Raw genomic sequence first — 9266 nt, 5'->3', positions numbered from 1 at the left:
AGGATGAGGAATCATGGATGGCAGAAGGACAACTGACAATTCTGTCCTCAAATCCCATGCTTCCTGCACCCAGGAGAGCAGCACAGTAAAAAGCCCCCTACTACCCAGAAATCACTGGTTGGACTCACCAGCCCAGCATTCCCAGCCTGGAAGCTGCTGCCTGGTCTAAAAGTGGTGGCTGCCTTGGGCAGGGACAGCTGGGGAGGGATGTGGAATAGCTGCTGTGCCCACACATCTGCTTTGGAGCAGCACCCAAAGTCCCAGCTCAGATCAACTCCCCAGTCACCCCTCCTTTGTAAACAGGCTTTTGAGCACCTGTTCTGAGAGCTAAAATGGGACCTGGAATAATCCTATGGAAAAGAGTTGTGTGCTTCTCTAAACAAAGATCTCAGCTCTATTGAAATGCTCAGCCAGACTAAAGAAACTTCAGATCAATGGCCTTGGACAAAGATTTGTCACACGACGAACAGGAAAGAAAATATTAGCCAAAGTAATCCCAGGAAAAACACACGTAATGAAGGTTTGCAGATTCCAGTGCAGCAGCTAAATCAACACCTTGCTTTGCCAAGGAAACATTGTGAAATCTGTGGTTTACTCTTTGATCCTAAGCCTTCCCTACCCATCTTTTTATAAGCAGTATCATTGGACAGAAATGATTGTAAAACTAAGATTGATTTGTCAGTAAGCTTCTGATAAAAAGAAATTGACTTGTCATGTCACAGGTAGCTGCTAGACTATGCTGGCATACATTAACATGGTACTGAACCTTGAAGAAAAAATGGATTATCTAAAATATTACATGTGGTAGGATAAGCTTCTTGGACTTTTTAATTAGCATTCTTATGTATAGGATACAATATTTTGTAATTTTAAAAGGGAAGGAGACTGAAATGAGGAACAAATCATTACTGTAAGCAGGAAACAATACAAAGCAAATATGTGTCTCATTTCTTTAGATGTATGCTGTATTTATATTATTCATATTTTCCCTCTAAAATTAAATAAACCTAATGATGCCCTTTAACTCAGAAACACACTAATAAGAGTGTAAAGTTCTGAAGAACTTCTGTCTTTCCCCAGGGCAGATATTATGTAAATAGCACTGGAATATTAAAATTCTCCATTCTCTTTTTAAGAGAAAATGTTAAGAGAAAACTTAACTTTTTCTTAAATCAATATTGATCGGCTGAAAAATTACAGTAGCGCTCCTAAGCTTAAAACTCTATAATTGGAAGTGGCAAACTTTTAAAAGTTCCCTGTCTTCTCCAAACTAAGAAGGCTTTGGCCTCCTCCTTCTCCAATGTCACACGGCCAAAATTTCACACGTGGCCAGCCGGGCTCGGGCTCCCTCCCTGCTAACCCGGGCTGCTGCTGCCTGTCCTGTCACACTTTCCGCAGCGGAGGCGTTGCGGTGTTCCCGGCCCGCTGTCCCAATGCCCTACATTCCAGACAGCTTCCCTGACGGATCGCAGAGCCCCGGCAGGCAGCGAGAGCTCCCTCGGCGGCTCCCGGGCTGTGCCAGCGCTGCCCCTGCGGGCTCTCGGGGAATGCAGCGCTGCAGAGCCGCAGCAGCTCCTCCAAGGAGAGGAGCCCCCGCTCCCGGAGCTGCCCTGCAGCCTCCCGTGAGGAGCAGCAGAGCTCTCGGGCAGCCCTCGGCTCCCTGCTGAAGGTGACAGCTGTCCTGCTGTGCCCCACGAGGAGCCCAGTCCTGCACAGTCCGGCTGTGCCCCACGAGGAGCACAGTCCTGCACAGTCCGGCTGTGCCCCATGAGGAGCACAGCCCTGCACAGTCCGGCTGTGCCCCAGGAGGAGCACAGTCCTGCACAGTCCGGCTGTGCCCCACGAGGAGCACAGTCCGGCACAGTCCTGCTGTGCCCCAGGAGGAGCACAGCCCTGCACAGTCCGGCTGTGCCCCACGAGGAGCACAGTCCTGCACAGTCCGGCTGTTCACCACGAGGAGCACAGTCCTGCACAGTCCTGCTGTTCCCCACGAGGAGCACAGTCCTGCACAGTCCGGCTGTTCCCCACGAGGAGCACAGCCCTGCACAGTCCGGCTGTGCCCCACGAGGAGCACAGTCCTGCACAGTCCTGCACAGTCCTGCTGTGCCCCACGAGGAGCTCTGTGCCAGGCTCAGGCACCCACCCGGAGCCGCACGAGGCTGGGGATGCAGAGGGACGGGGTTTGGGATGCAGGGGGACGGGGTTTGGGATGCAGGGGGACGAGGTTTGGGATGCAGGGGGACCGGGCTGGGGATGCAGAGGGACCAGGCTGGGGATGCAGGGGGACCGGGCTGGGGATGCAGGGGGACCAGGCTGGGGATGCAGGGGGACCAGGCTGGGGATGCAGGGGGACGGGGTTTGGGATGCAGGGGGATGGGGTTTGGGATGCAGGGGGATGGGGTTTGGGATGCAGGGGGACAGGGTTTGGGATGCAGGGGGACAGGGTTTGGCATGCAGGGGGATGGGGTTTGGGATGCAGGGGGACCGGGCTGGGGATGCAGGGGGACAGGGTTTGGCATGCAGGGGGATGGGGTTTGGCATGCAGGGGGATGGGGTTTGGGATGCAGGGGGACCGGGCTGGGCAGCCCTCGGTCCGGGAGCTGGGAGAGCAGAGCCCGGGCATATCCTGCTGGGCCCTCCTGCATCGCACAGGAGGAGCAGGAGGGCTGGCTTTGGAAACTGTCCGGGCTTTTCTGGCCTCTGCTGCCAGGAATCTGATGTTCACAGCTACGACTGTGTTAAGCTTACTCTGATCAGCTTGAAAACACATCTAGCAAAGGCACAGGCTCCTAACAGCAGAACTCCTTCATATTTGGTACACAGGCAGTTAAAGCACACTCAGATAATTCCCCTCCTCAAGAGGAAATACTAAAACTTTTTCAGCACTTCCTCTTTTTATATTTGAAATCTTTGCACTTCATGCAATACCTTTATTTGCATATGGATTGTAACAACTCACCTACACTGTTTCTAACTTTAGGTCATTCATAATTCACTAACGTAAAAGGCAATAACGGTTTTTGCTACCGGTAATAATTAGCAAAATGTACATTTCTACAGCATGATTTCTGCTCAGATAAATATTCTCTCACCTGCTCAGCTGCTTAGCTAAAAATCTGCCAACTCAATTCTTCCATTGGCTGCAGGCAGCTGGAAGCTGTGAAGCAGGGAAGCAGGGCTTATCCACATCCCCAGGCTCCCTGGCTCACACCATATGATTCTAGTGGATCCATGGCTGGAATGAGATGGTCTTTAAGGTCTTCCAACCCAAGCCATTCTATGATTCTATGATTCATGCAGACTTAAGATTAAAGACCCTTCCTCTATAAGTAATGTTGAATTCTCGTCTAACAATGCTACCTAAAGACCAGTTTCATACAGGTTTAAATTTCTTGAAAAAGAGACAGTTAAGGCAGCCTTCTGAAAAACTGCAAAGGTTCAATTTTTTCAACAGTATTTTAAAACTTGATGAAGCTTCAGTTGCTGTAATGATGTGGAACTAACTGAGAACTATAGTCTGTTTTTTTAAACCAACATTCAGGTTCACCAGACATTCACCATTCTTCCCACCATTAAATGGCAAGTTTAAATGTCAGGCTTGAGCTAAAAAAGTAGCTGTGGATGAAAAGGGTCAGCTGGAAAATCAGATTAATGTAGGTAGTGGTTTTGTACAGGAGACCAATTGTGTGTAGATGTATTAAATCAAATTGCACTTCCACCAAAAGTTATGTATTTGTTTATTGAAAAGATGTAGATTTCTGCAGTTGCAATACAACAGATTTCTGCTTCTTTCCAGTTTGCTTCTTTCCCCTAGACCATGCAGGGCTCAGCTTTCAGCAGCCACTTGTCAGTTAACCAATTCTCCTCTTTATTGTGCCAGAATAGGAAACACAATAATTAATTACAGAAACTTTGGGATATTTTTATCCTAGGGATAAACTCATGTTCCAAGAGTAACAATATTTGCCAATGGCATCCTTATTTTTTTGATAATTAGACAAGCTAGTAAATGACCCCATGTCAGCCAGCAGTGGAAACTGTACCATATGATGGTCAAAAGAAATTACTGACTGTGATCTGCTGAGTGCACCACACAGAATACAGAATATCACTCCCTCTTGAAATGAGTCCTGCTCCCTTCTCCTGTTACCATCTCCAGAAAAAAAAATCTCATTGAGCTTCAAAAAGTTTAGACTGGGCTTCATTCTTTTGCTCTGGGTCAAAGTGGGTTTCTGGTCTGATGGACTCAGTCCTGCAGGGAAGCAAACAAAGCAGCCTGGTGGTGAGGATACAGAGCACACAGACCATGGCATCGGCTTCTCTGCTTGAGGTCTGCCCGAGGCTGAGAGGCTTTCCAACCCAAGAAGGAGATCTGTGTTGCAAACTAGCAGAATCCCACCACAAGGAAGGTAAGGAAGGACCACACTGATTTTAGGGCCAGCATTTGTAACCTTCACAATGGTGAAAACCAAAGCAAAATTCGGTCACAGCTCTGGAGCATCATTCAGAGTGTGAACTCACACTGGTTTTGGGGCCAGCATTTCTAAGCTTCACACAGTTGAAAACTGAAGCAGAATTCGGTCACAGCTCTGGAGCATCACTCAGAGTGTGAACTCATCAGTTAGGTATGTGCACAGAACTGGCTGAGATCAACAGGCCTCATGAGAAATAGGAGTCAGCATTGCCTTAGACATCAGTCAGAGATGAGGTTCATTTCCCATGGTTTGGGGTCACACTGTCAGCTTTGCACAGGGCCACTCAGCAAATACTATGAATAGACTCAAGAACTCAAACTTTGGTCCAAGTAGTGTCTCATTAACACCAAACAGCACTAAAACATGGACCTCCACATAATTCACTGCCATGGCAGCTTCCTCCATTTCCCAGCTCCTGCCAAGCAGAACAGCTCTCCTTCATTTCAAGAGCTGCTTTGTTGGTCAGGTTTTGTTAAGCTGTGGAACAAGTGTCTGAGCTATAGTGCTGTCACTCTTGCCAAGGCTGTGTTCCTTACCTTGTGTGCAGGATGCCAGAACCTGGCAGCATCAGCACATTGAGGTGCACAAAAAATACAACATCAAAATATCACTGAGGACAACAGCATAGACCTGGTTCCTGCTGTCCCATTATGGAGATCAAAGGTATAATTTACTTAGAGGAAGAATTATTTGTGCATAAACAGCCACTAGCTAATAATACAGCAAAGATGCTAATAAATTCTAATGGGTGGCAGAGCAGACAACAGTAGACAAGTGACCTGAGCATCTTCTTACATAAACTGAAACAAAAGGGACTCTGATGCTGATGACAAAACCTTTTTGTGAGTAATGCTGGCAAAATCTTTTAGACAATAACTCAACTGTAGGTTAAAAGAAAGTGAGGCTCTTCTTTCCTACTAGAAACTAACTTTAGGACCTTTTTTCCATCCTCACAAACAACAAGAAATGGAAGTAATTGCTGCAATTTTGTTTCAAAGACTGCTTATCTTGAGGACAGAAAAGGAAGTGCAGTCTTGAACACTTGTCTGCAGTCTTGAAAAACCTGCAGTAGTGTAAGGTGTTGATGACAGGATATCCTTCTTCCAGGGAGAAGGAAAGGACTGTTCTGACTGGGGAAGGCTTGTTACAGCTCTCCTCAACTGCCATGGCTGGCTCCTACTGCATTTCTTTTGGTTCTTACCTATAGCTGCATTCCTGGCCTCAGCCCTTCCAGTTTCATTTGGATGCATCTCATCTTGGGCTATAAAATCTTAAAACACAGTGCTGAGTGATGTCTCAGCTTGCTCTGCCTGCCTCTTTGGGAGTGACCATACTGCACCCCCAGACTGCAATTCAGCTGCTTCAAATAGACCAAACACTTATTTAAATAGCAGCCTTCCTCCACCACTCCCTCAAAAGGTAATGAGCAGGGGATCAAAGATTCTTGAGCTCAGCTGGCCCATCCACACATCAGGGTGACCTCCATAGCCTGTAGTGCACGTGGGAGCATTATAACAACCAGACTTCAAATACTGACCCCAAATAATTTGGCATTTACAGCTTGGTCAGCTGGGACCTCTCTGTTATACAAGGTGAAAGCATGGTTTGGAGTCACTCATCTGGATTGTTAGCACAATGCCTGATTGTTCCCAAGAAAACAATGCATGGAAGCAGCAGTTTTTCTAGAAACATCCCAGTGACTTAAAATATATGCAAAATCACTCTGAGAGCAAAAGATGGACAGGTAATAAATGCAGCACGGCAGAATAGCACTGCAATCCTCTCTAAATAAGAGATAATTTTCAAGAGTGAGGGTATGAGACAGGCCAGCTTCCCAAAATCACCATTGTTTGCTGACTTTGAACAAGTGCAGCTGCCCAGAGGGAGGGATATGAGACGTCTCAAGCTGCAGTTTTTGAAATGGAAGGTGGTGCTGGTTCAGCAGAGGAAGTAAACTGCAAGGAAACAAAGATTCCAGTTTGCAGTTTACAGAAAATCTGATCCAAAAGTTCTGTATGTAATTTCAAAAACTGAAATCCCATTTGTTCCCCCATAGCTAAATTAAGAACATGCTATTTTGAGCTAGTGAACATTATCCCAATGTATTGAAAACACAGACAAAAATCCAGCAACTTTCCAGGGTTGACAAGATTATCTCAGGCCTCAGCTATCTTGCTTTGCACTGTGCTAGAAAACAGCTGATGGTAAGATGAGCCCTGATACGTGTCCAGCTGCAGTCCCCACCCCTGCTCCCACACCAAGGAACTGTCTCTGCTACCCAGCAGGGCCCTCTGTGCTCTGAGGTGTTTTCTGCAGTGCTTTTGGGATGTACAGTGGAAGCAATTGCAGTGTTTTTCTACTTGAAGAAGTGCAAACCTTGCCAAGACCTTTCTTCTGCTACTGTGTCATTTCCCTCTTGGAGGCCAGCACCTTTAAAAAGGCTCTCTCAGATGAAGGAAGGGCCTTCCACAGCCCTCAGGAAGTGTGGTGAGGCCTGGAGATGTCAATGTGTTGTTGTGTGGCTTCAGCTTTGAAAGCTGTCTGCAGTGCAAGAAGTGGAATTACCTGGAACTGAAGCCGCTGGGTCACAGAACACACAGACTTGGAGTATCACTTGTGGCAGCAAAACGGACGTGGTCTGGAATAAGAAGAAGACAAACAACAAGGACAAAGTTTGTATGAGCTCCAGGTCAGAAATATGAACTCGTTGCCATCTGCAAGTTCAGCAACCTGCTCACTACTTAGAGTAGGAAGTTTCCAGATCCCATTTTGATACCAGCATGGCTGAGCATCTTCTTTCTCACTCCAGACAACCTCCTGCCTGTCTTTGTCTGGCCTCTTCCTTGAGGCAGCCACACACTCTCATGTTTCATGGCTGGTTCCTCTCAGACTCATCTGGTCCCTAAGGGCTCTGTTAGCTAAAGTACAAGGATGTGGGAAGCAAAACAAATAACAAGAACTGTTAGAAATAGGTTCCTATGCTTCTGCCTTTGTTTAAAGAATGCCTCAGCTCCTTGCTCTTGATCCATTGTTGGTGGGTGTGATTTCTTCCATTACTCCTCTTAGTCGTGGCCCCAAGTCCATGACTTTTTCCTGGGACCACCTGAATCTTTCACTTTGCAAGATGGGAACCAGGACTTCTGGCCAGTGTAGGCAGAGTCATCTGTCGAGGTCAAACTTTCCAGTGCTGAAATGCCACAGTGATGAGATCCTGGATTCAGGAACAGACGGTGGAAAATGGGCTGCTGTTGGCTACAGATCAACATTTAAACAGGGAACATGGTCAGGGGGGAAGAGAAGACACAGAGGTGAGGAAGCCATGGCAGGATGGAAAGCAGCCTCTGAACTCAGCTCAAATGTACTGTGCAGAGATTCATAGGTACCAGCAGCAGCCTGTGATGTTACAGAGCTCTGTAAACTTGCTATGACACAAGTGAGGGATATACATTATTGACACAGTAATTCCAGCCAGTTAGCCAGTTCTCTCAAGCTGATACAGAGTATACACAGGGCAGCTCAGTATTCCTAAGGTAAAGACAATAGACAAACAAGTCATGAACAGACAAGCCTTCAGCTCTTACCAGTTCAGTGCTCATTTAGCAAGCAGGTAATTCTTTACTGGAAACAGTATAAGAGTGCAGACAGAACAAGTCTCTAAAGGCCAAATAGAAGAATGTATCTGGAAGCTTCTACCATGAAGTAACAAGCTGGATTTACCCCAGGATTAAATAGCATTGCTACTGCAGTCTTGGGCCACAGAGCACCTCAGGAGAGCAGCTGCCTGGTTGCTGGGTTTTTTGTTCCCTTATACCTGCAAAGACACAACACTCACCTCAGCACTGTGTTCATGCTAGTCCAAAGAATGAAACTAGCTACTACATTTGCAGAGACCCCCTGAGGAAGGGGATCTCTGAATACAAGGCAGCCCAATGTGGGGCACAGAGGGCACAGATTTTCATTCTTCCCAAGTAACCATCATTAAACTGTCTTTATCTCAACCCATGAGTTCTCCATCTTTTGTCCTCTCAGTTCTCTCCCTGGTCCCACTGGTGGGGAGTGAGCAAGCTGCCTGGGGCTGGGCTGCTGGCTGGGGTTAAACCACAACACCATGGCAACAGAATAAAGGAGAGGAGGTCCTTGTCAAGAAAAAAAAAATAAATTAGGGGTTAAAAATACACCATATGGGTTAGCAATGGCACAGAAGGAGACAGACTGTGGATAATGATCACTGCCACTAATAGTCAACAGTTCCTTGAGCTGCCGAGGTTCTTCCTGCAGTGCAGTTACTGACAATACCACAGCCATCGACCTTGTTACTGCAGGGTTTCCGTTCCCAGCACTCCCAGCCAACACTGACTTACTTCAATTTCACAATTATTAATGCTTTGCTTAAAGCCTCAGCAACTGGAATCAAGTGATCGCTGCGGAACCTCAGCTTTGGCTTTAACAGATAAGCTCAATGTGAAGCCTCTCACCATCAGAGAAAAGCCTGATAAGATGAATTCCCAAAGGTCAGAAGTCGTGGTGATAAACAAGGAGAACCTAGCCCAAGATAGGGTTAAAGCATTGTGATTTTAAAGCACACCTAGTACTTTTGAGAGGATTCCTTAATTTTCTTGTTGTATTCCTACAGGAGTATTTGGGAAAGAAGGGGCTGGCTCTAGAAAAGAAAGCATTCATTAGCAAAATTCAGCACAAAAGACAGCAGGAGTACATTTAAATCAGCTGGGAAAGGAAAAAGCCAAAGGGCTGCAGAGACTGTACAAAATGAAGACAACCCTATTACAAGGA

This window comes from Agelaius tricolor, unplaced genomic scaffold (assembly GCF_023055355.1).
Source record: "Agelaius tricolor isolate 1412-34295 unplaced genomic scaffold, bAgeTri1.0.p SCAF_12, whole genome shotgun sequence".
In the NCBI taxonomy this organism is placed as follows: Eukaryota; Metazoa; Chordata; class Aves; order Passeriformes; family Icteridae; genus Agelaius; species Agelaius tricolor.
Note: the sequence above shows the minus strand (reverse complement) of the source record.